General features: G+C 39.8%; 1 long non-coding RNA gene across 2 annotated transcripts in view; it reads right to left on the bottom strand.

The window, feature by feature from the left end:
• LOC147911628 (uncharacterized) overlaps positions 1-26,364 on the bottom strand; it is a 44,136-nt gene that overhangs the window by 6,093 nt on the left and 11,679 nt on the right. The window contains exons 3-4 of one of the 2 annotated variants that reach the window (XR_015550813.1): positions 25,454-25,574; positions 4,184-4,868 (exon numbers count right to left, since the gene is read on the bottom strand). This is a non-coding gene — a long non-coding RNA (uncharacterized LOC147911628). Of the gene's footprint in view, positions 1-4,183; positions 4,869-25,453; positions 25,575-26,364 lie in introns of those variants that run through there. The other variant, XR_015550812.1, reaches the window with a different exon arrangement.

The raw sequence follows: 26,364 nt of genomic DNA, 5'->3' as shown, positions 1-26,364 counted from the left end.
ATTTTAAGAATAATTATTTTTTAACCTAACCATAGTTGAGCCAAACTTCAACAACAACAACAAAACATTTCACCAAGTTATAGTTCACTCTCATTTAACCAAAATAAAAGTCAAGGAAATTGTTTTGTATTTTTAGAGACAATTATAGTTACTGAAATTTAATGGACTTTGGGATTCAGTCTTACTGTTCTGAATACAATATGAAAATTTATATTTTGACTGAGATTTAAAATTCCATCAGTCATTTTCAAGGACAAGTATTTGAGAATGCCAAACTTTCTATGAAATTATAAGTATTTATGAATAAAAATGTGATTATAGCTTGGTAGCCAACAACAGAGAAAGGACTCATGAAACTTTACATTCTGTGGGCTCTCCTGTTTAATCAGTAACTAATGGCCTGGCCTCATCCCTCTGCCAGGTTTAATTGGTTGGAATGGATTGAAATGGATTAGGAATAAAGTACCGTTCTGCTTGGAAACAGCTAGGTCTGCTTTGATGACACTTTCAACTAGTATTAAAATTAATTAAAAAAAAATACTAGGGAAAGATGCCACAATCCCCTTTTTGCCACTTCCAATCAACCAGAAAACCAAATAAAGTATATATGTTTTTCAAAAGCAAAGCAAATTTTGTTTTTTAAAACAAGTTATTACCACTGAAAGGTTACATCTCCCTGCAGTGCCAGGCCCGTAGCGTTCTTTGTTTAACCATATGACTAAATAGCTAATTACAGAATTCTGCATGTTTACACCAACTGTAAAACAGAATTGGGAAATGTGGAAAACATTGTAACGTAAATTGTTTTGTTATAGCCTACAGCAGTAGTCAGTATTTACCAGTGACCATGTTCTTATTCTTGTGTTTACTTGGCTTATAACTTTACAAAAATCTATGAAATACACACAAAAAATTTCCAATACTAAACACAACTTTGTCGACCTCCAGTGTGGGCTTTCTGTCCCTTACAATACAACGCACCTTCTATTTTTTTCCTTTTGACCATAAGTAATTTGAGAACATATCCACTTGGTCTTTAGAATATTCTGAAAAGAAGGAAGATGCAGTTCATAGGCTCAGCTAGGAGAACTGGAAATGATCAACATTTTTCTGGGATAGAGACTGTGTTATAAAATTGTGACATTTGTGTTGCCAGGGTAGTAGGTGGGGGTCAGAGGTTTCGAGGTACCTGTATTAGTGTGCTTGAGATGCTATAACAAAACATCATAGACCAGGCGGTTTAAACAGCATACGTTTATTTCTCACAGTTCTGGAAGCTGGGAAGTCCAAGGTGCAGGCAGATTTGGTTCCTGGTGAGACCCCTCTTCCAGGCTTGCAGATGGGCACTCTCTCACCGTGTCCTCATATAGCAGACTCTATCTTCCTCTTATAAAGCCACTAATCCCAGCATAAGGGTCCCACTCTCACGACCTCATCCAACCCCAACTACCTCCCAAAGGCCCCACCTTCAAATATCATCCCATTGTGAGTTGTGGCTTCAACATATGAGTTGGGGGGAGGGGGTTGACACAAATCAGCCCATGGCAGCACCTTAGCCTCCCCAGTTCCCTTTGGAAATCAGGATCTCCCGAATGAGAGAAGGATGCCAAGGTTGATTCAGAGCCTCTCAGAATTCTGGATAAGAACCCTCAGTAGCTGTGGCCCATCACCTTGGAGAGAAGAGTCCCAGCCATGGTGGTGGGGAAACAAAGCTGCCACTTTTAGGAGAAGTTCCTACAATGGAGAAGAGTTGGAATCAAGGGTGCAGAATGGGCATCTAGACTTGGAAGATGGGAAAGCATAAAGGAAGAAAAACTTCCTGGGGTGATAACACACTTCGTGTTATAAAGAAAAGAATGGAGAAGAAAGGGGCTCCGGATGAGTTGACAGAGAGAGGATCATTCAGCAGGAGATGTAAAGCAGAATGAAACTCATGGCAGAAAAAAATAGGAATTCCGTAGAACAAGCAATGATAAAAGGAAAGAAATAGCAGGAACGAAAAAGGGCATGCACACAGAGGCAAGAAATTAGAAGGATGTTGTTCTGAAAATGCAGGTTGGAAAACTAAATGGTTAAGGAGAGACAGCTGACAGAGAAGCAAGACAGAGGGGGCAGTCAAGAACTAGGTGTCAGACTGGTGAGAAGGGAAGGGGACTGAATGGAAAAGTGGAATGAAAGGCGTTAGTTGCTGAGAAAATAGGATGAGGTTTCTAAAGAGTTTAGCATTCAAAAGAGTCAAGACCAGATTTAAATACTTGGGAAGTCATTTGTATTACCAATGATATTATCGACACCAGGAGATAGTGAGTTTCCTGAAGTCCAAAGAATCAAATCCCTGGTATTCTCTATGCATCACCTCTTGGGCTTATTGACTGGCCAGTGCCCATCTCAAAAACATTTTTAGTTTACTAAAAATTGCATATGCAATGCCAAGTTTGTAGCATCATCTGACCCAACTCACTTTCATGCTGAAGGTCTTTCATTTCTCATTTACTCTTCTTTCTCCTTGACTGCCTCTTTCTTCTGGTTTAAGAGGCACTGCATGCTCATTATATGCAGTATCTCTCAAGAGCACCTTGGATTCTCAGAGAAAAGGAGCTAAATTAAGCTAACGAATATAAACAAATATGCTTCTCAGATTCTGAAATGGAGCAAAAGCATCTTCCAGACCCACCCAGTTGGACCATTAAAGATCATGTTAAAGTCTTTCTATATCTATAAAATGTATAACCATCATAATAGAGGGATTCTATTGAGATAGGAAATTAGGTTGCTGTTTTATGATTTGAATAATAAGAAGCCTATTTGGCATAGCAGTGTGCATTATACTTTCTGCAGCATTCTCGCAAACATCATCTTGCCTGCCCACTGGTTCATTGACAGATATTTCATGTTCCCCTCAAAGTCTTTGGAGGAATGTTTTCTGAACTGCCTTATGCACAATCCTTGATGTTTTCAATGTCTCACCCTTCTAATAATTCAAAAAAGAGGAAAATGGTTTCAAAATCTTTCAGATTAGTTTTACTGACGTTTTCCCCAGCATAGTCTACTTATGTCAAGTTCACCCTTCCCATGTAAATAATGAGATCTGCTATAGTCTAAAAGTTCAATGTTTAGAGAAGCACATTAATGATGCAGGTCTTGCAACCATGAATGGTTCTCCAGTGATCTGACACTATGAGCGTCAATGCGTAGCAACGCTAGCAAACATAAAGGGACCTAAAACTGAAAGGACTCTGACCTATTTTATTTTAGAAATAACTGTGCCAGGAAGAATAATTTTATGTCCCTGTTCATTACTTAAAAAAAAATTATTATCATTTCCTTAATCATTAGAACTTTAGCTATATATAATTAAACATCAGTTTGGGGGAAGAAAAGAAAATTTGGGGTTTTGCATCCATCTCTCTGGATTTTAATAATTCTTTTACTATCAAGAGTTCTTACAGGGATAACATGAGTGAATTTGGTCAAGATACAATTGATAGCAATGTACGCTCTAACTTGAGACTTTTTTTTCCAATGATGCATAAGGTGTTCATGGAACCGATTTATTCTTAAAAGCCAGAACATCTACAAGAGACAATCAGAAGACTGAGGGGTGGGACAACACTCTGGAAATGGCATCTTGTTTACATACAGGTTAAGTTTGCTCTCGAATTGTCGAAATGCACAAGGTACACAATTATGATTCTTCATTATGGTAGTGGGAACGTGTTCATCACAGACCCCTATCATGACTTCCTTGATCTTTATCACGTTAAACCTTGAAATATTTGTGCAACAGACAAGCAAGGAAAAGATGGTCAAAGGATTCAGTTAGGAAACCAGTAGGTTGAAGGAAAACCTATTCTATTCACGAGTTTATATTAAGTTGTAATTTTCAGAAACCATGAGATGAAAATTTTCTTTCTAAATCAATCCCAATACTTTAACAATATAAGGTTTATTTTTTGAAAAAACTAAACTGTAACTGGGAAAAATAAGTATAATGGTGCAGAGCAATTTTTCTCTCAGATGAGTTTGGAAGGATGTTCAACAACATAAACATTTTACTTCAAACTTGGTCATTATGAATGTACAAACGGGGACATGCAGAGACTTCTAAGTAGAAAGGTATTGTTTTTAATGCACATTTCTATATATGTGTATCACTTACACGATAAGCTCAGATACATCCCCTCTATGCTGTTAGCAGGTATATCTGCTCAAAACAAATTTCTGAGCATGTCAGTTTTCCAATCCAAAACGCCCCGTGCTTTCCCAGTTCATGAAGATTAAAAGCTGATTTATTTCTTATCATTGCATTCAAAGTTGTTCCAAGTCAGACCTTAGTCATTGTTCCAACCTCCTAACTCACCACCTGTGCTGCACACTAGCCTCCTTCCTTCTAGCGACCCTTCCTGCTCACCGTGTCCATAGCTTCAATTACAGTATTTTCTCTCCCTCAAATGCCCTTCAGTGTCCTCCACTAGCATCCACTTCTCCTTCAAGGCTTAGCTCAAACATTATCTCTTTTATTAAGCCTTCCTCAATCCCTCCCTACAGTCAGAATTAATTAGCTCTGCCTCTGTGTTCAACAGAATTATAAATTGGCTTCTATCATAACTCGCAGACTCTAACTCTACTGTATGTCACTGGTAGGAGCCTCAACTCAGCTGTGACCTCCAAGGACAGAAATCGTTAATTATCTGGTTATGGGTCTCATTCTCGTAGAACCAGAATCCATGAGAGCAGAGTGTGGAAGTGGTGGTGGGAAGCTGGTACATACCCCTGGAAGCAGAGGTCCAAGAAAGGGGCCCAGCAATGTTGCATATTACAGCTGGTTTGCCTTGATGGGATGCTGTTCTGATCATCTCCTGGTCATCCTGTTGGAGAAGGAAGGATCCTTCAGCCTAAACTGTACAGGATGGCTGAACCCACGACATCCAACACTGGACATGAGATGGACAGCAGTGTATTAGTCATATATACACACATTCTAGGAGAGAAGAATGCCACCTGGCATGCAGGGCCACATGGGGCTGCACCTGGGAGCAGAGTAAACCAGCAAGGCCTATGGGAAGCAGGCTTTATAGTAACAAGAAGGTGAAGTTCCCTCTCGTTCCCATGGGAAGGTGTGATTGGCTGGTTTGAATAACTTTGCAGGCTTGCCAGGAGGTGAAACCTGTTAGGTTGAGTACCAGTGAGATGAAGCTGGTCCATCTGTTAGGAGAACTAGCCTGCAAGAAGCCCTTCCTACAGTGTGGGGGCCATATCTGGTGAGAGTGGGGGAACTCACAGTTAGAACTTTGGGGTCCTGCGAGGCTTAAAGATGTCAAGGCAGTACTTGAAATTTTAGGCACTACAATACAGAGTCTAGCAAATTCTTTTTTTCTCTTGTTCTAAAATTGTGCTCTGGTTTGAGGCAGATGGCCCTGTCTGGAACAATGCTTGTAGACATTGTTTAATGAAAGTTTTGGAATGGATCAAGATAACGGGGCAACTTTGAAAAGCCCCATCACTATGATATGTGCTATAGTGTTGTTTCGTTTGTTTTATTTTTCAGTAGTGATGATAATTTGGAGAGGATCCCATCATTTTTTCTTTTGCATTCTACGAACCTGGAGGAAAACAGAAGTAAATGAAAAATAGGGGTCTCTGTGTCCAGTAGAGGCTTGCAATAGAGCAGGAAAGGTGAAACAAGTATATAAATACTGCTAATAGAAAGAGGTCTCTGAGGAGTGAAGTAAAAGGCAGGCAGCATCAGAAGTTATCAGGTATAAATGGAGCAGAACAGACACAGGTGGCTCAAAGATGGACTGCAAGTGTGATCTCAAGCTCTTAGCACAGTGTGTCCTGTTTAAGCATGTTAAGCAATTCAAGGTCTTTATTGCCTGTAAGAAACCACAGCGCATTTCTCACACAGTGTTTCTTACATAGTAGTTCCATGTTGTTGTGTGGGATGCGTGTAGAACATAATCTCATAAAATAGTTTCCTTCTGCACTAGTTTCCTATGCTGCACCACAAATTTCCAGAATCTTAGTGTATTAAAATAACCCCTGTTTCCTAGATTGCTAATTCACTATGTTACCACAGGTTCACTGGGTCCTCTGCTCAGGGTCTCCCCAGACTGAAACCCAGGTGTCGACAGGGCTGCATTCTCACCTAAGGCTTGACTAGGAAATAATCCATTTCCAAATTCATTCAGATTATGAGAGAATTCAGTTGCTTGCAACCGTAGAACTGAAGCCTCCATTTCCTTGCTGACTGTCGGCCCCTAACAGCCATCCAAAGGTCTTTGCCACGTGGTCCGCTCCATGGGTATATAACATGGTGCTTTGCTTCTTCAAGGCCAGCAGGAGAGTTTCTTGCTTGCAATGTTTCCCTTCAGGAAAGTCCTGGACCCTCTTTAAAGGACCTGCCTGATTAGGTCAGGCCTACCCAGCATTACCTCCCTTCCATTAACTCAAGTCCACTGTCTAGGGACCTAAATTACATCTACCCAATCCCTTCACCTTCATTATATTCTTGTTGTAGTCACAGGAGTGCCACTCATCATACCCACATGCAAGGGGCGGGGGTTATACAGGGTGTGACACCAGGGGGCAGGAATCCTGGGGACCAGTTTAGAATTCTGCCTACCACACCCTCCCCTTCTAACACTGAGCTCTGTTTGCAAAACAATACACAAACTCAAAAATCCGAGACCAGTAACAGATGCAGAAAGATCTCTCAAATTTTGCCCCCTCTAATAACAAAGGTTAACACAAATATCGTTCTGGGTGTCACTTTTCTCCAAATGCTCGTCATCTCTAACTTTTATGAAACACTGAAGAATAAACAAATTTTTTTCCTCAGCACTTTCAAATTTTGAAAGCCTTTCCCTGTCAATCTATAGCAGGTTCCAGTTCGGGTGTGCAAGGATGGGCACCCTACCAGATGGTTAATAAGAGATTCCTCAATTCCTGCCCTACGAAGGGGCATCATTATATCCATCCTCCTCCCTCTGTATTTATGGGGCTGGAGTTGTACCGTAAGAGAACATACTAAATGGCTAGAGGAAAAAAACAAAACAAAAACTAATAAACATGTTCTTAATATCCAAGGATAAATATCTCACATGGCACTAGGTTTCTGAATGAGTCAATGAGCTTAAAGCACATAGCGGGAAAATTACAACTAACTAGAACCAAATTTTTTAAGCAATGCTATGAGAAAAGACCCTGCAGTTTATAATAAAAGATTATGTTGCAATGCTGGAGAGTCAAATGGTAATCAGCAGAGGCCAAAGAGACAATAAATATGGACACTTGCAGTTTCAGGACACCTAGCCATGAGATTTGTTTTTCTCTTTTCTTTTTCTTCCTCCTCCTTTTCTTCCTCCTCTTCCTCTTCTTCTTCTTCTTGTGTAGAATTAAATTTTAGTCAATGTTTGGATAGAGTTTCATTTGGATGACCATGTGATTAATTGCTTAAACCAAACACGTCTGAGAGTGAAAGGGGGTGCTAAAAATAATTAATACGTGCTAACTGATCCACAAAAGGGGACACCAGAACCGTCTCCAGCAAACTGGGAAGCAAGGTATCCTAGCTGGAATGCATACACCAAGATCATTGACTTGAAGCCTATCTTGACTTTTGAGCCAAGTGCTTCTATAGCAGGCCTCCTCACTGCAGAGATACAAAGTGAAATCTTCAATTTCTCTGAGTATTCAAAAGATCGATGCTCCAAAACGCATTCATGCATTCACTCATTCATTCATCATTCAACACGTGATTATTGAAATGTGAGATTATTGAGACTAAGACTGCATAGTGACAATGTATCAGAAACAGGCTGGGTGAGGGTTAGGCGAGACCCGATTCTAAGCTCAGTACTTACACCCCTTTATAAGTCAGGAGACGCTTCACATGAATAATAATCCTTGTCTTGCAGGATTGTCAAGAAATTAGAAGTTGCATACATAAAATCCTTAGCAACATTCTGGCATGTGGTAGCAGCTTAATAAATAGTAGATACTGTTAGATACTGGCACACTTTCTCTGATTCTCAAGAAGGCTTATGGCAGCTATGACTTACTAAAGAAGATGGAAGGCAGCTCCAGCTCACAGGCAAAGCCCCTCTACCCAAAGAATTTACCGTCTCTCTGGGGAGATTAGAAGAGTATGCTCAGGAAAGCAGCCTAGAGTAGGAGGGACGACTGGGATAAGGGTCTCCAAGAAAGTGCTCTGTATAACCTTGGAATGGAGAGGTAACTTCTAGCTGGTGCAGTGAAAGAAGCATTGCTTCATGGAGGAGGGAGCATTAGAGCAGTGCCATGAAGACAGGGTGCAAGAACCAGAGGTAGTGGGGAGGGGATTGTAACCAAAAAAACAGCATGCACCAATACTCTCAAGTGGGAAACTGCAAGAGCTTTATACAGAACAAGAGGTAACCTGATTGGCCGGGGATACCTGCTCATATAAGACCATAGCTGGAAAAGGGTACATAGGGCGATACTGCATCCTCAAAGACCAGCTGAGAGTGGAAAGATTTTATCAGGGAGAGAAGGGGATTGAGATGCCTATGGCTCAAAGGACGTAGTGTATACAACTGAAGAATAAAGGGCACCATCACAATGTCTTGTGTTTCCAGGGTTTGTGCGTGCATGTGTGTGTCTTCACTTCATAGTCCTTCAACAGAGAGACATAAAAGTTTTAGAATTCCATCAATATCAACATTTTCTGAAGACTTTGGAGATAAGCCGTTTTATCATAGATTGATTCATCCTGAGACAATACAACGAGAGATGACAAATTCTATTGTTTGGGAGAAAAGCATAATATTCAACGTATAGCCTGCGTAAAAAGTGTTAAGGTTTCCCGGACTTAGTTGAGATTAATTATATAGATGTTTTTTCTCAACTATGACCTTTCGACAATATGAACACTGCTATTGAATCAAAGTAAATGTACTTAATTATTAGTGTGCGGAGAAGAGTGACAGGGTGACAGTATCAACCCCAGTGGGTGGGCAGGAATCCAGAACACCGGACCTGGAGCACTACTGGGCAGGTGACCCTCACCTTGCAGTCTGCACCTTCCTCACCCATGAAAGGGGGATAACAATACCTGTTCTGCCTTCCAGATAAAACATCAACCAGAAAACACAGGGAAAACCATTAAGCAAGATGCACCGTTAAATTAAAAGTGTTACTCTCTGAGATATAGCTGTCCTATTAATTGCTTTTTAATCTTCCTCTTTGCCAGTTAGGAATTGAGGTTGAATAAGGTTACCTAAAACATGCTCGTCACATCCCATACTGCTTAAAACACACTTTAGGGAACATCTTTCCTATCACTTTATTTATCCAGATCTTTCTATGCCAAATATTCTGTAAACACATTTCCACATATCATAATGCCTAAATGATTCACACATGGATCTCTCAAAAGTCACATGTAAGAGTATTAAACTATAGTTGCCTTTTAGGGCAAACTTGACTTTTGCATTTCTATAATCATAGCTTTGTGTAAATCTAAGGAGTAATTTGGTGGTCTAGTGGTTACGATTTGGCGCTCTTACCACTGTGGCCCAGGTCCGTGTCCCAGTCAGGGAACCACACCACTCATCTGTGGGTTGTCATACTGAGGCGACTGTGTGTTGCTGTGATGCTGAAAGCTATGCCACTGGGATTTCAAATACCAGCAGGGTCATTCATGGTAGCCAAGTGTCAGTGGAGCTTCCAGACTAAGACAGATGAGGAAGAAGGACCTGGCCACCCACTTCCAAAAAATCTGGCCATGAAAACCCTATGAATAGCAGTGGGGCATTGTCTGATAGATGCCAGAAAGTGAGAGGACTGGGCAGGGTTCCACTCTGCTGTCCACAGGGGCACTGAGCACTAACAACAACAAAAGGAATAACTGAGGTTTTCTTTTATTATTATTATCTTTATCATACAGATGCTGAGCAACTCTACGAATTAAAGCCGAACTAGTGTTTTTAAACAAGAAGTCAAATCCCACAATTTCATGCACATCCTAAGCAGTAGAGTTCCACAGCATAGTGGAAAAATACCCAATTTGTAGTCAAGGTTGAATTTCATTTCAGCTTTTGTATATAAATTATGCTTGTCGTTTCCATTAGGCATGGTTCTTACTCTAAATCATTACAAAACATCTCCAAGAACCTTGGGGCATTTCTTATGTTTCACTTCAGATATAGACACAATTCATTGAGCTGTTAGAAGGATCGATCGATAAAGCTTACAAAATGTTTCAGCATTTGAAAACACAAAAATGCCTTCATGCAAAAACTCCCAGGGAAACTATAGTAAATAAGGTGAATTTAATTCTTACTCATGTTCATTCCTGGCTCAGGGAACTTCCTTAAAGATAAGAAAATAATTTTAGGAATTACTTAAGCCATAATAGTCTTAAAACCACCTTATTACCTAAAGTTCCCTTTAGTAATTTGCTGCCATTGCACCTTCCTATTCTTTGTCCTGACTTCATGGGGAGGGTGGGAGGTGAAGGGCATGCAAGGGATTATGGGCTGCATGATAAGAATAAAGCTCGATTTACTTACTATATCTGCCAGAGCCTGACGGGAGGACATTAGCACTCTAGGCATTCAAATAAAGGGAACTTACTTAAAATGGATTGTTTACAAAGGGGTCGGAGGCCCAGAAGAAGCTAAAAGGAGAAGGGAAGGTTGCCCAGAGATTAGTAACTGCAGGAAGATCCTACCACCCTCTGCTGAATGAGCAGGAGCCCATGACCCTGATGATGTGAAGTAAACTCTAACCCCAAACCCACACTCGGAAGGGATTATAGAAAATGTGGTTTCCAAGCTTAAAAGGGAAAGGTTGACAACAGATCGTCTGGCGCACATTCGGAAATGATTTAAACCGCCTTTGTCTCAATTGCAAAATGACAATAGTAATCACAGTAGTAATAAATTCTCTTTCGGTGTGAATAATGGTACAGTTCTAATATTTTCTGTGATGTGATATGCTTGACAATATGAAGTGAGGCACAACTTATACATCACAAAGAGGAAGAAGTTCTGGAAGACTTGATAAAGGAAGCTGTGGAGAAGAAACCACGGAAATTAAGGAGTCAACCTGCCCTTGATGATAAGAGTGTAGGGTGCAGGCCAGGGGCAAAGAAGTCATGCACAAATGGCTTCATTTGGTATCCTCTCAGGAACATTAAATCAATCAACAGCTGTTAACGCCGTCATTGTAGTCAGCTAATACCCAGCAGTGCTCTGTGCTGGCCTTCACCTGGGATCCCTAACATTTTGGCAGGGAGGGGAACATTCTAGCTTGGTCTGCTTCCCAGAAGCCTAGGTATCACTCAAGAGATAGTGGCAATGGAATTTTGGAGGAGCATGGAGCAGTGACGTGGTGGGCATTTTGGCTGGTCAGAAGTCTGATTTTTGCCTGTATACAACAGGATGGCATGTTGGCCATCTGTACACCCTCCCTGCCAAAAACTTCTAAAAATTTTGGCCAAGGCAATGGGGCAGAAAGAGGTGGTTGTTGTTAGGTTCCATCAAGTCGGCTCTGACTCCTGGCAACCCTATGAATGAGTGATGTCACAATGTCCTGTCCTCAACAGCCCTCCTCAGCTCCTGTAGACTCTTGCCTATGGCTTCCTTTACGGAGTCAACTCATCTTATACTTGGTCTTCGTCTTTTCCTGCTGCCTTCTACTTTTCCCAGCATTATTGTCTTTTCCAAAGCACCCTGGCTTCTCATGATGTGTCCAAAGTAGGACAGCCTCAGTTTATCATTTTTGCCTCCAGCAATAGTTCAGGCTTCATTTGCTCTAGGATCCACTTGTTTGTCTTTCTGGTAGTCCAGGGTATCTGTGGAGCTTTCCTCCAACACCATACGTAAAACAGCATCAATCTTTTGTCTTAGTATAACGATCAACGTGTAAGAATCTTATAGTAATATTCAATATCTTGATACTGTACTTTTTCAAAGAAACCACCATGTTATTTAGATGATGCACAAACTGTTTAAAGTTTCTGAATGTTTTGAAGGGGAGAGCCTTTTCCTTAGGACTCTGAAGGCTGAGACGATGTTGTGCTGAGAATCACAAATGGATGCCCGATAGGCAGGATCCTTATAGATAGTTTGTGGACTGGCTCTGAATGGATGGAGGCATTGCGGCGGAATGCCTCACAACAGTGAATGTTTAAGATGTGAAGTAGAAATGCATTAATGAAAAACACTTGGATCTTAGGTTCAATTTTAGCCATGGATGCCAGGTTAGAACTATTGACCTGGACATGTAGAATACGGATTCGTTTCACTGACTAACTAGGCAGTGTGAAATGATTTCTGGTTTTCCACATGTCTGATATCCTGACCAATTAGTATACAGCCCACTTGATAAAGAGCTCCAATTCTGGAAAATCTGGTGGAATCTAAAACCAAACCAATCAATAGAGACCTGCCTGTTTGAATCATTGTCAGTTGTGAGTTTGTATCCAAGTGAAGGATATGTTTGAAACTATGTGATTGTCCTAATGCTTTTGGATTTCTTTCTTTGTCAAACTTGGATTTTATTTTTCATCCTAAACTTAAAGCAGATCAAATTCAAATTGAACCAAATAAAGTGCATGCTAAAAGTCCTTAATTACACACACAATCTGGTTTCTGCTGCCTACCAACACACACATATACACACACAAACTATAACAGGATGCATAAAAATAATTATATTTCTTAAGGAAAGGAACAGGATGTATAAGTGGTTTAACTGTATTCACCAAAAAATAAAGTTAATCAAATTTGGATGTAAAATATACTTAAGATTAGTAATGTATATATGGTATTTTTCTCCCCTGTGGTAAACTTAGCTAAATGACTCACACTTTCGTGAAATTATTCAAACTCATAAAATTGAGGCGAATTATAAAAATGAGGCTACTTATTTATTCAGCAGAAGTTTATTGATCATCCATTATTGGGGATTAACAGGACCTAATAAATTAACATCAGCTTTTTCTTACCTGACTTTGGAAACTATTGACTGATAGATAGAAAAGTCAGGCAATAGGAAATAAAAATATACAATTTGTGCCTGATAAAGGTTGGATTGAGAAGCCAGCCCGGTGGCACAAGCAGTTAAGTGTGCACACTCTGCTTTCAGGGGCCTGGGGTTCGCAGGTTCGGATCCCGGGCACACAGTGACGCACCACTTGTCAAGCCATGCTGTGGCGGCGTCCCATATAAAGTGGAGGAAGATGGGCACGGATGTTAGCTCGGGGCCAATCTTCCTCAGCAAAAAAGAGGAGGATTGGCATTGGATGTTAGCTCAGGGCTGATCTTCCTCACACAAAAAAAATAAAAAAATAAAAGTTGGATTGAAAAGAAGAAAAATGAATTTCCTCCTAGTCAACCTCCCAAACTAGATCTCTACCTCCAGCCTCCTAGGAAGGGTGTGGCCCTGCGGAACGATGGTTGGGAGGGCACACCAGATTGTCTGCTCTCTAGAGGGGAGGCTGCCTCCAATATAGGATGGGAATGGAGGAAGGGAGAACGCTACCCAGACCCAATTCTTTATCCCAACCTACCACCAAGTGTACAGGTCACTCTTCTTCTCTGTGCCCCAGGGACTGTGTGGTGGGCAGTTCATCAAGTGTGGATATGGCTGCTACCATCAGGGCAGAGACAATGAGGTGTCAGACGGGAAGCGGGAGATGGAGACCATCGGTCTGGTTTCAGTCTCACCGGGCTGCACAGAGCCCATCATCAATGCACCCAATTCTACTGGGAGTGATATCCACCAAGAGTTTAATTTGGACATGAATGGTCTGCCACGACGTGTGCTGCGTGTGGCACACTGCATGAAATGGAGGAATCCACACACAAAAGAAATAGTATCACTCTCCTGTCTTTAATATCCTGAGCAACAAACACAAGAATCTTGTCATCATGTTCAAACTCTTGACAGTGTGCTCTTTCCCTCAGGGTGCAGCATTTGAGACAAGCATCTTGTAAAATCTGCAAATTAACAGAAGTGCCAAGCCAGTCACAACCCACTTTCCTGCCAACATAGTCACCACCTTTTCAATTCCTCTGAGCCCCATGCCTCTGGAACCAAAGGCTGCCTTCAGGAGAGTTGAATCTTTTGTCCCAGTAGCTGCTGCCACTGCCTCTTGCTATGGAAATGCTTACGCCTAAAAACCGACCTAGGACGGAGGTATTCCTCTTTATTCCCATGTCATTCACCCACGCAGAGGTGGATCTACCGTGAAGCTGATAAATCTGAGGTTCTGCCTTCACTTTTATAGTGGGGAGAATGAGGCACTCTGTGCACAAAATTCAAGGGAGGGCCAAAAAAGTAAATAATCAGGATAAATAATATTTTAATGCATTATTTTTTAAAAAACGAAATTAATGCAAAAAAATCCCACAATGCACAAAATATCAAAATTTTACATAAGGACAGGATTGGATCTTGGACTTGAGTGGCTCACTCTAATCCTGGCCCTGGGCCCCAATAATTTGTTCAGTTCATATGGCCATTTGTTATTGTAACATTTGAAAAAGTAAGATATTTTTTCTACAACTAGTTATGATCTCTATATGTCTTTACTCCCAACTTCTCTCCTGTATTACCCTTGACCTCACATAGGGCTGCATTCTCCAAGCGCATTTTGGGATCATGTTAAGAGATGGATGAGTTGGGGTAACACTTAGTTTCAGTTTAGTGGAATTTTTTTTTAGGACATCACCAATTTTCTCTATAGTTAAGTTATTGCTAGCCAATCTATTAGCTTCCTTTACTGTCGTAATGAATTATAACAAATGTAGTGACATAAAGCAGCACAAATTTATTATCTGACAGTTCTGGATGTCAGAAGTCCAAAACGGGTTGCAGGGTTGCGTTCCTCCTGGAGCCTCTAGGGGAGAATCCATTTCTTTGCCTTTTCCAGTGTCTAGTGGCTTCCCACATTCCTTGTCTAGTGACCCCACATCATTCCAATATCTGTTTCCATCCTAACATCTCCTTCTCTGACTCTGACCCTCTGTCTCCCTCTTATAAGAACCCTTGTGATGACACTGGGCCCACATGGATAATCCAGGATCATCTCCCCATCTCGAGGTCCTTACTTAATCACATCTGCAAAGTCCCATTTGCCATGTAGGATAACATATTCACAGGCTCTGGGCATTAGGACAGGGGCATCTTTGGGGGCCATTATTCTGCCTACTGCAACATCCTAGTGTAGGACAGGAAATCTCTCACTACCTACTGTGCTGATTCTCTCCGTGACACGACACAAAGGTGCCAGATCAGCATGCTTTTCTCTATGTGAAAATGTTCTATGGATCCCTCCACTGCAGGTATGTCTGAAGTGCAGGAGAAACAAGGTTTGAAATGGATAGAAACTAGTCTGTGGAAATCTTCCAATCTTACAGCACACACGCGAAAGACATTTGCTAGACATTTTCCTAAATTTGACACAATTCCAGAAATTTCAATCATATCCCATGGGGTTCTGACACCTAGGCCATTTTATGAGCTTCAGTAATATTCAAATCCAAAGCCAACTTACTCCACATGTTGCTAGGAGACTCTTAATAGCCTGAAGACACAAATCCAAGAGATTCGCCCTCCACACTTTCCTCAGGTGACTGCAGTTAAGAATAACTTTAAATGCAACAGAATTGGCTCAACTAATTTCTTTTCCTTCTGGCCAATATCAGCTTGGTATTAACAGTTTTTAAAGCTGGAACTTCACATACTCATGCTCTCCCACATGCATGGAACTTAGGTGCAATTTAAAGTCCTGGCGTGAAACCGTGAAACCTTGGCCATAAAACACCATATTTTTTTTTTTAAAAAAGGCAGATGATTGCCAATAATATCTGAAAATCCTGAATATGAAAATGAAAATAATATATTTTCCTAGAATCAAGACTTTTCCTCATATATGATGTTTTAGAAGTCTTCAAGCTTCCCTGCAGCTGTGAAGGTCTTTGTATGTCCAGCGCCTGTGTGATTCAAGGTCAAGCCACCTCTATCTGCACCCTAAGGCCCATATCTTTGCTGAGTCCCACACGAGTATGCTTAGCCAGTGTCCTTCCGGAGGCTGATTTTTGCTTAAGATAACCTATCACTACGAAAACATTTCCTTGTCTATTATCAATATGGCCCAAAGTGGAAGGACACACCAAAGGGAAAATTTCAATTCTAGCAAAGCCACTTGGTAATCCCAAGGCCAGAAGCCTTGAGCCCAACCCCTGCTTGAAGCTTCAATCACTTTCTGTTGAGGAGTTCCCCATATCATTTCTATTTCTCAGGGTTTCCCAATAAAAGGCCAGAGTTTAGTATTTGCGCTTTCTCAGATCATTCCACTTTTTCTCTTGCAAAGTAGTCAGGCAGGTAGATGAGTAAATATCACTTTTATTACTGATAAAAGCTAGATTAGAAGATATGTATTTGATGTTTATCGACAATGGGCTAAAGCCGAATCCCGGAAGATTTCATTTTCCCACTCAATGAAGGACAGTGCTAAATGATCCCAGGCCCCCCCGTAATGTATGGGGATTGAGGTCACAGAGGACCAGACCAGAACACATGCTCTCACTGGGCGGGCTGCCTCCCAGAAGGGAAGGGAAGGAGGGGAGAAGCAGAGTTATGTACCCCCAACTCCTTGTCCCAAAGTCGCAGTAGGCGCATGAGGAGGGAGTGAGGGGCAGAGAGACCAGGAGTTTTGTGCTAATTATTCCTCGTGGACATGCAAAGAGAATAGAAAGGAAACTTCATTCTCCATTCAACGCCTCCTTTCTGCCTGGAATTATTCTAGGTAGTCACAAATGGATTGTATTTTTTACTGTTTACACATGTCAATTATTAAAATCCATCTTAAAATGTCAAGATAGGATGGAAAATTTCCAAAATCAAAAAGCACAGTTAAAAATAAGCTTGTGCTCCCACTGTTATAAAATTTTGTCTAAAACAAACTAAATAACCCATAAACTCACATCATAGAGTCAATTGGGAACATACAAGAAAGAAGGCTAGCCAAACTGGCTGGACAGCCGCCATAATGACCTTTGAAATAAGTATTACAGTCAATTCTTAAGAACTGTAGGCATAAAAAAGAAAAAATAAATATCAGACCAATATTAGAATTTAAAAGAAGAAAAGCAAGATCCTTTTTTATAGTATAAATAAGTTATTCTGCTTGGAAAAACTGAAGGGATGCATTTTTCTTTTAGAAAATATTTGTCTGTTTTTGGATAACGCCAGTTACCACAAAGTAATATGATGATGATAAATTCCTTTCATGATTCATCTTTAAAATTATTTGAAATTCACATTGGAAATCATATGTCCATGATTACTTTCTATTTCCAGAAGTGAAAAATCTGCAGCACCTCAATAGGAAAGATCTAACAGATCTGAAACTCATACAGGGCACTCATTCATAGAGAAATTATCCATTTTCCCCAAAGTAATCCAAGAACCTCAGTACAGTTCAGTGGGAACAGGGTATTTCTACATAGAAATTTTATGGATATGCTCCCCAATCCCGAACAAATTGTGCCTATGGCTTGACACATCAACTAAACCATTCATCAGAGCAAGACCTTTACACTCTGACCATCATTTTACAACTTCTACAATTTGGGTAGCCCTATTGCTGACTATTTGCAACTAACTCTTATATCTTCCATCCCGTCTCTGCTCTACTAATGGCTTCTGATTCTTTGGCTAAAAGTATTGGTTTGTTTCAACAAACTTTCAGCTGCCCTGGCAGGATATTTCAAATATAAACAAATCCAGCTACTTGCTATAAAGGTCAACAGCATTTGATGGGATCAGCAAGATTTTCCCAACTTTTTCCAACAACTAGTCCAGTATCATACAATAACTTTCCTTAAAATGCTTAGATTTCATAGTGTTGTTTATTGGGCATATCGTATGTTATATGTTACTCTATGAGAAGTTAGTAAAACAATCCCATATGGAAATCAGTACCACAAGCACAATGCTAGGCAACAACAAAAGTGGCATTGACTTATTGTTTTGATAGCAGGCAGCAAGGAAACTCAAATTTTAGGATAGGAAGTTGATGACCTTGGACAAACCTTGAAAACATTTGGTAAATTTCTCACATGGAGAAAAGGTGGAGTATATACTTGGGTTTTTTTTTTTTTTGGTGAGGAAGATTGGCCCTTGGGCTAACATCCATTGCCAATCTTCCTTTTTGCTGAGGAAGATTAGCCCTGAGCTAACATTAGTGCCCATCTTCTTCTATTTTGTATGTGGGATGCTGCCACAGCATCAAGGTCTGCGGTGCATAGGTCTGTACCTGGGATCCGAAACTGCGAACCCTAGGCCCCTGAAGCGAGCGCGCAAACTTAACTACATCACCAGGCCGGCTCCTGGAATGTGTACTTTTTGCAGGATGTGAATGGAAAAAACCAGAAGGTTCTTGTGTTCACTGTCCCTAACTGCTTTTACTAAGGCATTACAGAAAAGGAGATTAACTTAGGCAATAATTGGCCAATTTGCAAGCAGAGATGTTAGGAAATAGGCAGGTCAGAAATTGGGGTCATTAAGGAAAATAAACTGTTTCTGTCCTCCACCTACAAGAGTTACAAATGTTGCTCAAAGTCTTTCTTAAAGGCCTTATTAAGCCATCTCAGGCAAATAAAGAGAACAAGCCCTAAGGCAATGATCTGATTCACGATGTCACCTAGTATATTAGATGACCTCATGGTAGCCGAATTAAGATGAGAGAGAAAGCATTGGGTTAAACTAAGAAGTCAAATATGTAAGGCAGACTTGAGATCTTTTTCCAGAAAAGAATTTTGGGAATGACAATGGACGCATGAACCTACTAGGTAGTAAATAAATTGGAAACCTAGTTTCCAATTTATATTTTTAACAAAATTACAATCCTGTTCTGCAAAAGTATACCTAGGAAAGTTCTCATATGAATATCAGAAAGAAGAGCTTCTAAAGATCCCTAGTAACCTAAGCAGGGCATAATGTCCAACATCCATTTTATACGTAGCCAAGGAGAATAATGAGCAAGGATATGCCTCCCAGAGAGCCAAGCAGCTAAGCCATTGCCAGAAGCATGGCTATCGAGTAAGATTTCCTGATTGCTATGTATCTGTTAATTTGTCTGCTTCTCATTCTTTCCTTTTCTGAATGGAAGATGTTCATATGTACCCTGTTACTACCGCCCTGACATTTTATTTGTAAGAAGGCAGAGAACTTGGCTTTTAATTTTTAAATAAAAAATGCATGATGAGGAGCATCATATGCACCTGAAGGAAAAAACTACACTTCTCTCAAGACTATGTTTTGAGCTGGATGCTCTCACTGTGTGAGATTTTCGGTTGTCTCCCCTGAGAATGGAGTCCAGGTGTTTCTATGTATGGAAAGTAAGCTATAAGCATATATTTAGGTGCATAGAAGACTGGACTTTGGCTGACTTCTTGATGTTTCCCTAATTTTTTCCTTCTTTTGTTCTATGGTTAAGGTCACTGTACACTTTATTCCTAGTCTCTAGGTACAGGTGTGGTCTGTACCTAGTTCTCAGAATTGGGATGTGAACTAAATCATTGCATAAAACTTCTGGGTCCATATGGGTGCTTGCACTGGACTCTCTCCATTTTCCTTCTTATTGGCTAAAATTTGTGACACCTAGAATGGCATTGGGAGCCATGTGATGACGGTGAGAGTCTCCTGCTCTACCTGGGGGCTTGAATGAACCTTGAAGCCAAATCTGCCTTCACACTCTGGACCCGTGAGAGAGAAATGCATGTCTGTCTTTTTGATTCACGGTGATATGCTATCTCTTTGTTACAGCTACTTAGTGTTTACCCTATTACAGTAATAGTCAGGAAACATGCTAAAAGAGCTAACAGTCCAGAAACTAGAAAATGTGGTCTTTATGAAGATATCTTGTTAATTTCTCGCTGGCTTTTGTCTCCTCTGTCCATTACTATCAGTGGAAAGAGCCCCAGATGGTTCCAGCCATTCTTGCCATCACTTCATAAGTATCACTGAGATAAGCCTTCTGCAACCTGAGTAAAATACAGATCTCTACTAAGAAAAAGTAAATTCACTCTGTTTCCTGCCCATTTAAGAGAAAGCCAGTTAAGAAGATGAAGCCTTGAGCTTTCCATAAACATTTGTTTCAATTGCCTCAAAAATTTTAGCTGAGGGAGAGCAGTTCTGTCTTCTTTCTAAGGTGACTTGCAACACTATTTGTCAATTAATCAATTTGAATATCTTTATTAAATACTTGTCATGTTGAAGCTCTTGGGCCAGGCCATGGGAATAACAACTGGCTTGAAAAGATTCCCTGTGCCAGGCCCTCTAAATATATTTATGAAAACAGCAGAGTACCAGTCATGGTGCTTGTCAGTCCCTGATGCATTGCCACAGATGTTTGATAGAGGAGGCATCCTGTGAATATGGGCTACGTGGAAAAGGGGTAGCTTTGAGGGACAAAGAAAGTCTTTATATTATGGGAGGACTGTTTGTTTTCCACGTAGGGAAGATGGAGAAAGCAAATACACCCATTTATTCCTTAATTCACTCTCATCTATTTATTAAATATCTATCATGTGGCAGGAACTGTGCTGGGAATTGGACATACAGAGAGCTTGCCTTCTAGAGAGAAAAAGAAAAAAAATATTGGCAGACAAAATAATTATGTGCTATGAAAGAAAAGGCCAAGGAGTTATAAATGGCAATGCCATGAGGGGAGACAAAAAGAAGTTAATTTAAATAGGTGTCCACAAGTTCTCTAAGGAAATGGGATTTCATCTGTGAACTGAAGGATAAAGAGACAGTAGCCATACGGCGATGTGAAAGGGTAGAGGGAAGCATTTTCAGGTATCAGAAATGCTGCCTGCAAAGAGCGTTAAGAAGTGAAAGGCTCAGTGTACTTAGATATAAAAGAAAAGCATGGGGTTAATGAGTGGAGAAGTGAAAGGCTCAGTGTACTTAGATATAAAAGAAAAGCATGGGGTTAATGAGTGGAGAATGAGGGAGAAGTTGGCATGAGACAAGACTGAAAAGGAAGGAAGGGGCTGCTTCATGCAGAGCATTGAGATCACATTAAAGAATCAGGAGGCAATGAATTTGCCTGAGATGACAGCTTTGGATATGAGAAGGCTGAAGTAGAAAAATCACATAGGTAGATTCATGTGGCAGGTAACATAAATTCTCATAATGGCCCCATTTTATAGGGCCTTGAAGGCTAAGGAATGCAAATACTACCTGTTACAATGGGGCCAATGGCAGTTTTGAGCAGAGTCACATCTAGTAAGATCAACCCAGTAGTAGCTTAATGCTGGGGGTTTGGAGGCAGAGCAAGACACAGGCTAGGATGCTATTGCCAAAGCTCAATGAAAAGATTAGGATATGGGTATTGAAAAAGAACAGAGTGATCACAACAAGATACACTGAGCAGTAAGACTCTTTGGGACTTGATGAATAACTGGCTAAGAGAGCTCAAGGAGAAAAAAGGTCGGAAATAATTCCAAAATTTTCTACATCAATCATTGGGAAATAAATGGTGACTTTCATAGTATTCAGAAAGAAATCAGCTTATAGCATGAAAAAGAATCATAACGAAGATGACTTTTTTTCTCTCATCTTAATTAAGGTTTATTGAAGTAAGCACAGCTTAAGCAAGACCCATCATGTGGATTCAGTACCTGGCCCTTGTCGGTTGTATAATCACCTTGGCATTCACTTGCTCCCCTTGATTGTTTCAAGGTGATGAAAAAAGAAGAGAGATGGGCCAGTTACTTGAATGATATGTTTATCCCGGTGAACAACAAATGACCTCACCACATGCTCTTTGAGTGAATTCTAGTAATCCACAGAGAAAAGCGTGCATCTACAGTGGGGGGGACGAATCCACATGTACCCTTTCTTCTAGAAAACAGAAATCATCATTGCTGACATGGCCGTCACTATCATCATTTGTGAGAAAGGGTCAGCGGACACACGTGTCCAGAATATCCTGGAAAGGATGTCCACTGGAAGCATTCACTGCTCTCTGTCAGCACTCCATCCCTTGGCAGTACATCGCATTAGGCTTGTCTAACAAGCCCGGGCTCAGCACAAGGGAGCCCGCCCATTCTTTGGCAGCCGGAGTAGACAGTCTGCCTGCTACTGATAGTCAGGTGCCAAGCCCGGCTGAAGGCTGAGACAACAAAAGCACTCAGCAATTTACCACATGGACATGAAATCTGACCTTTTGATAGCCCACCCCTGACTGGTGGCTAGGTTTCAGCTGCCACACCTCTCATGCTAAATTAAATACAACAGCAAGGGAAGGCTGCCTCGCCTATTGTCTCCCCACAAACCACTGGGCAAATAAAACACATGTGTGTGCCACAAGCGCAGGCCTCTGACTCAGGCAATCACACCTTTCTGTGAGTGTCTGACAAAAGGCAAGGAAGGAGAGCTAGGTGAAAATATTTTACGGGCTTCTGCAGACATTTTCACACTTGCTCGTTGCACAGATGGCCTCCAAAAGGAAGGTGATGCTAAGTGAAATAAGCCAGTCACAAAAGGACAAATATTGTATGACTGCACTCATATGAGATAACCAGGGTAGTCAAATTCACAGAGACAGAAAGAAGAATGGTGGTTACCAGGGCTGAAGAGAGGAGAGAATGGGGAGCTGTTGTTCCATGGGGACAGAGTTTCAGTTTGGCAAGATGAAAAAGTTCTGGAGATGGATGCTGGTGACGGTTGCACACAATGTAAATGTACTTAATGCCACTGAATGTACACTTAAAAATGGTTAAAGTGGCAAATTTTATGGTATGTATATGTTATCTCAGTTAAAAATTTTTTTCTAAGTAAAAAAAAATAATGACCAAGATATCTTCAGTGGGTGAAGGGATAAATAAACCGTGGTACATCTAGACAACGGAATATCATTCGGCACTAAAAAGAAATGAGCTATCAAGCCATGAAAAGACATGGAAGAACCTTAAATGCATATTACTAAGTGCAAGAAGCCAATCTGTAAAGGCTGCATACTGTATGATTCCAACTCTAGGACATTCTGGAAAAGGCAAAACCATAGAGACAGTAAAAACATAAGTGGTTGCCAAGGAATTGTGGAGAAGAGGAGGGAGGGATGAATACGCAAAGCACAGAGGAATTTTAGGGCAGTGAAACTACTTTGTACGATTCTACAATGATAAAAACATGTCATTATATATATTTGTTTAAATCCATAGAATGTACAACACCAAGGGTGAGCCACAATGTAAACTATGGAGTTTGGGTGATCATGACATGTCAACGTAGGTTCATCAATTGTAATAAATGTCTCACTCTGGTGGGGATGTTGATGTTGGGGGAGGCTGTGCATGTGTCAGGGCAGTGGGTATATGGGAAATCTCTGTATCTTCTCCTCAATTTTGCTGTGAACCTAAAACTGCTCTGAAAAAATAGTCTTAATAAAGAAAAATAATGACAATGAAAAAAAAAGTTCTCCTTGATTTCCAGCATTGACTTAAACTATCACCTTCATCAAGAAATTATCAACGTCATCTTCATGTTATGTAAATTATATGCAAACATAAACTGATTGTAAACTCCTTGATATTTAGCATTATACAACAATGAAACCAAACAAAATTCACACATTAAAGCAAACAAAACCAATAAAATCCAAATTATTGTTAATTTAACATGATAGAAGCTGCTGAGTTGCTCAAACTTAATGGTCGCTTAGGATACAAAGGTGGAACTGGCCACCATGTGCAAGTATGCTGAACTTGGCATTTCCAACTGCAGAGTGATGCAGTCAACTGCAATGCCCCCATACTCACCACACATGCATGCTTCTCTCTTTCCGAAGAACAAAGTTCACCCACACCACCTATGTGGAGGTCATTTGGTATTCGCTGGGATAAACACATCATTTATATACCTAGCCCATCTCTCTTCTTTTCTCATTACTTGAGATAAGCAAAGAGTACTACTTGGTAAACACAGACAAAGGTTCTGAGACCTCATAACGAATCTTGCATAAAGTTAGCCATCTTGAGAATGCAGGGCATACTTCATTAATGTTTAGACTACCATCAAAAAGAAGACAAAAAGATAATAAGAAACAATATGGTAGAAAATCAGCCAAATACCAAAAATTTGTCTGTAGACCCTCATATTGATTTCAATAACGGACCAATATTGAACTATTTTCATATTTCTTCCGGGAATATGTTCAGGTGGGTTCAGAGACAAAGAAGTGGAAATAGTAGTTGACACAGGATTTAAATTCAGTTCTGTTATTTAATCACAGTGTGATTGTGAGAAAAAATTTTAATTTCTCTAGCGTGTTTCCCTCTCTTGAAAAAAGGATCAGGTTGTGTCTAGGATCCATTGTATCTTTAAAACACTACTTTTAATAAAATAGTTTTTTGGTACAACTACATATTAAGTATAATAAAATTTTAATTGTGGGTAAAATGATTTTTAAAAAACAGCTTTAGCAATATACACTAGAGCACTGTCAACTGTCTAAAATCAAATCATCGTGAAAGGGATATTGATATATATTGTGTAAAAATGGTTTAAATTTAGTCTTCTCACAGCTAACCATGAATATACTTTTTGTACTTTCTTAAGCAGAGCTCAAAACAAAGTTAACAGTACTCCCATTAGTGCAGTCTTGACCTTAATAAATCAGCTGTACTTCTCTTACACATTTCCTGCCAGTGCTAAAGGTCCTATAAAAATGATGTAAATTGATACACACCAGGGATCTGCAAACATTTTCAGTAAAGGGTGAGATAGTAAATATGTTTGTCTTTGCAGGCCGCATGGGCAGCTATTCAACTCTGCCATTGCTGCAAAAAGCAGCTATAGACAATATGTAAATAACTGACCTTGGATGTGTTCCAATAAAACTTTATTTACAAAAACGAGCAGTGGACTGAATTCGGCAAAGGGCTGCCATTTGCTCACCCCTGGTATATATGAAGGACCCAACATGATAATGTGAATGTCAGAAAGTGAAGAATAATTGTGATACTACTGTAGTTGTTTAGATGTTGAAACGTTGTAACTTCAAAGCTTAAAGTATCAGACTTTAGCAGGACATTGTATACACTTTCATAAGTGTTTTAATGTATAGTATTGTGTATGAAAATTAACTTGATAACAGTGCAAATGTAAGTTTATTTTTCTCATTTGGATTATGCCTATATTTTGTATGGTGAAAGCATACAAAAAACGTAAGTTAATTTTCTTTTAACATCTCCCTTGAAGTCAAGTTCAAGAGAAATTCAAAGAATAATTTGGTGTCAAAGAACAGTTAAACTTTCAGAATATTTTCTTTTCTGTAACAAGCAATCTTAGAGGATAAAGATATGATAGCATTTTTTGCAAGACAAATTCAGTATTTTTTAGAATTTTAATAATAAAAGGTTCCTCTCCTTAGCAAGAGTATTACCTGCTTCAATGTAGGTTATTTCGTCTCAAAGGTTTTGCTCTACCTGGAAGTTACACGTCATCTTGATCCCACTGATAAAATCTTCGGACAGTTTAGAACAGGCATTGATGCAGAGAAAGTCCTTGCATAAAATGAAAAAAACAGGTTAGCATCACATACTAAAACACTGCTTACTGTCTTAAATTATTGTAAAAATGGACACTGATATATAAAGAATAAAATGTTTATGACATATCAAATTAAGACTTCATTTAAAATCCAAGGCTAAGTCAGCAGGACAGTTGTGAATGGAATTAAATTATTGATGGGTTAAAAGTGTTTTTCAGTTAATGTTTTAATGAATATAATTTCAATTTTATGGTCAATCTAAAATCGCTTAACCAAGGCACACTGAAGAATAATATCTTAAAAATAAACTGATCAAGAAGGAAACAGTATATACCAGCACTCCAAATCCAGAAAGAATGGTAGAAAAAAATGTTCCTAACTGTTGATCTCGAAGGCAAATTAAATTTGGGTACAATAGTCAAACCCTTAATCAGGAAGCCTTTGGAAATGCAAGGGAGATGCCCGTGCTGAACACCACACACTATTCTAAATCTCCTTGCTAATATGTAATATGTGCCTATTCTCTTAGGGCTTTATGGAAATTTAGGCAGCCTGGAATAAGATGAGGAAAAAATTAAATCTTTACATTTTAGGATCATTGAGAAATTTAAACACATCTATTCAATTTATTAACCTACATTCTTCCTTCAGAGCTTCAGGTTTGGATTTAAATAATCTATTCATTTTTATGAAAATTCAACAATCCAAATAAATTTTATTTTATTTCTGGTATATGCTGACAAGATAGGAAATGATGGGGAAAGCACAAACTAACTCTGAAAGTGAAAAAAAATAGATGAAGT

Source organism: Ceratotherium simum, chromosome Y (assembly GCF_057802395.1).
Source record: "Ceratotherium simum simum isolate JZ-2026a chromosome Y, ASM5780239v1, whole genome shotgun sequence".
Lineage (NCBI taxonomy): Eukaryota > Metazoa > Chordata > Mammalia > Perissodactyla > Rhinocerotidae > Ceratotherium > Ceratotherium simum.
This window is presented reverse-complemented; position numbering and strand designations above follow the sequence as displayed.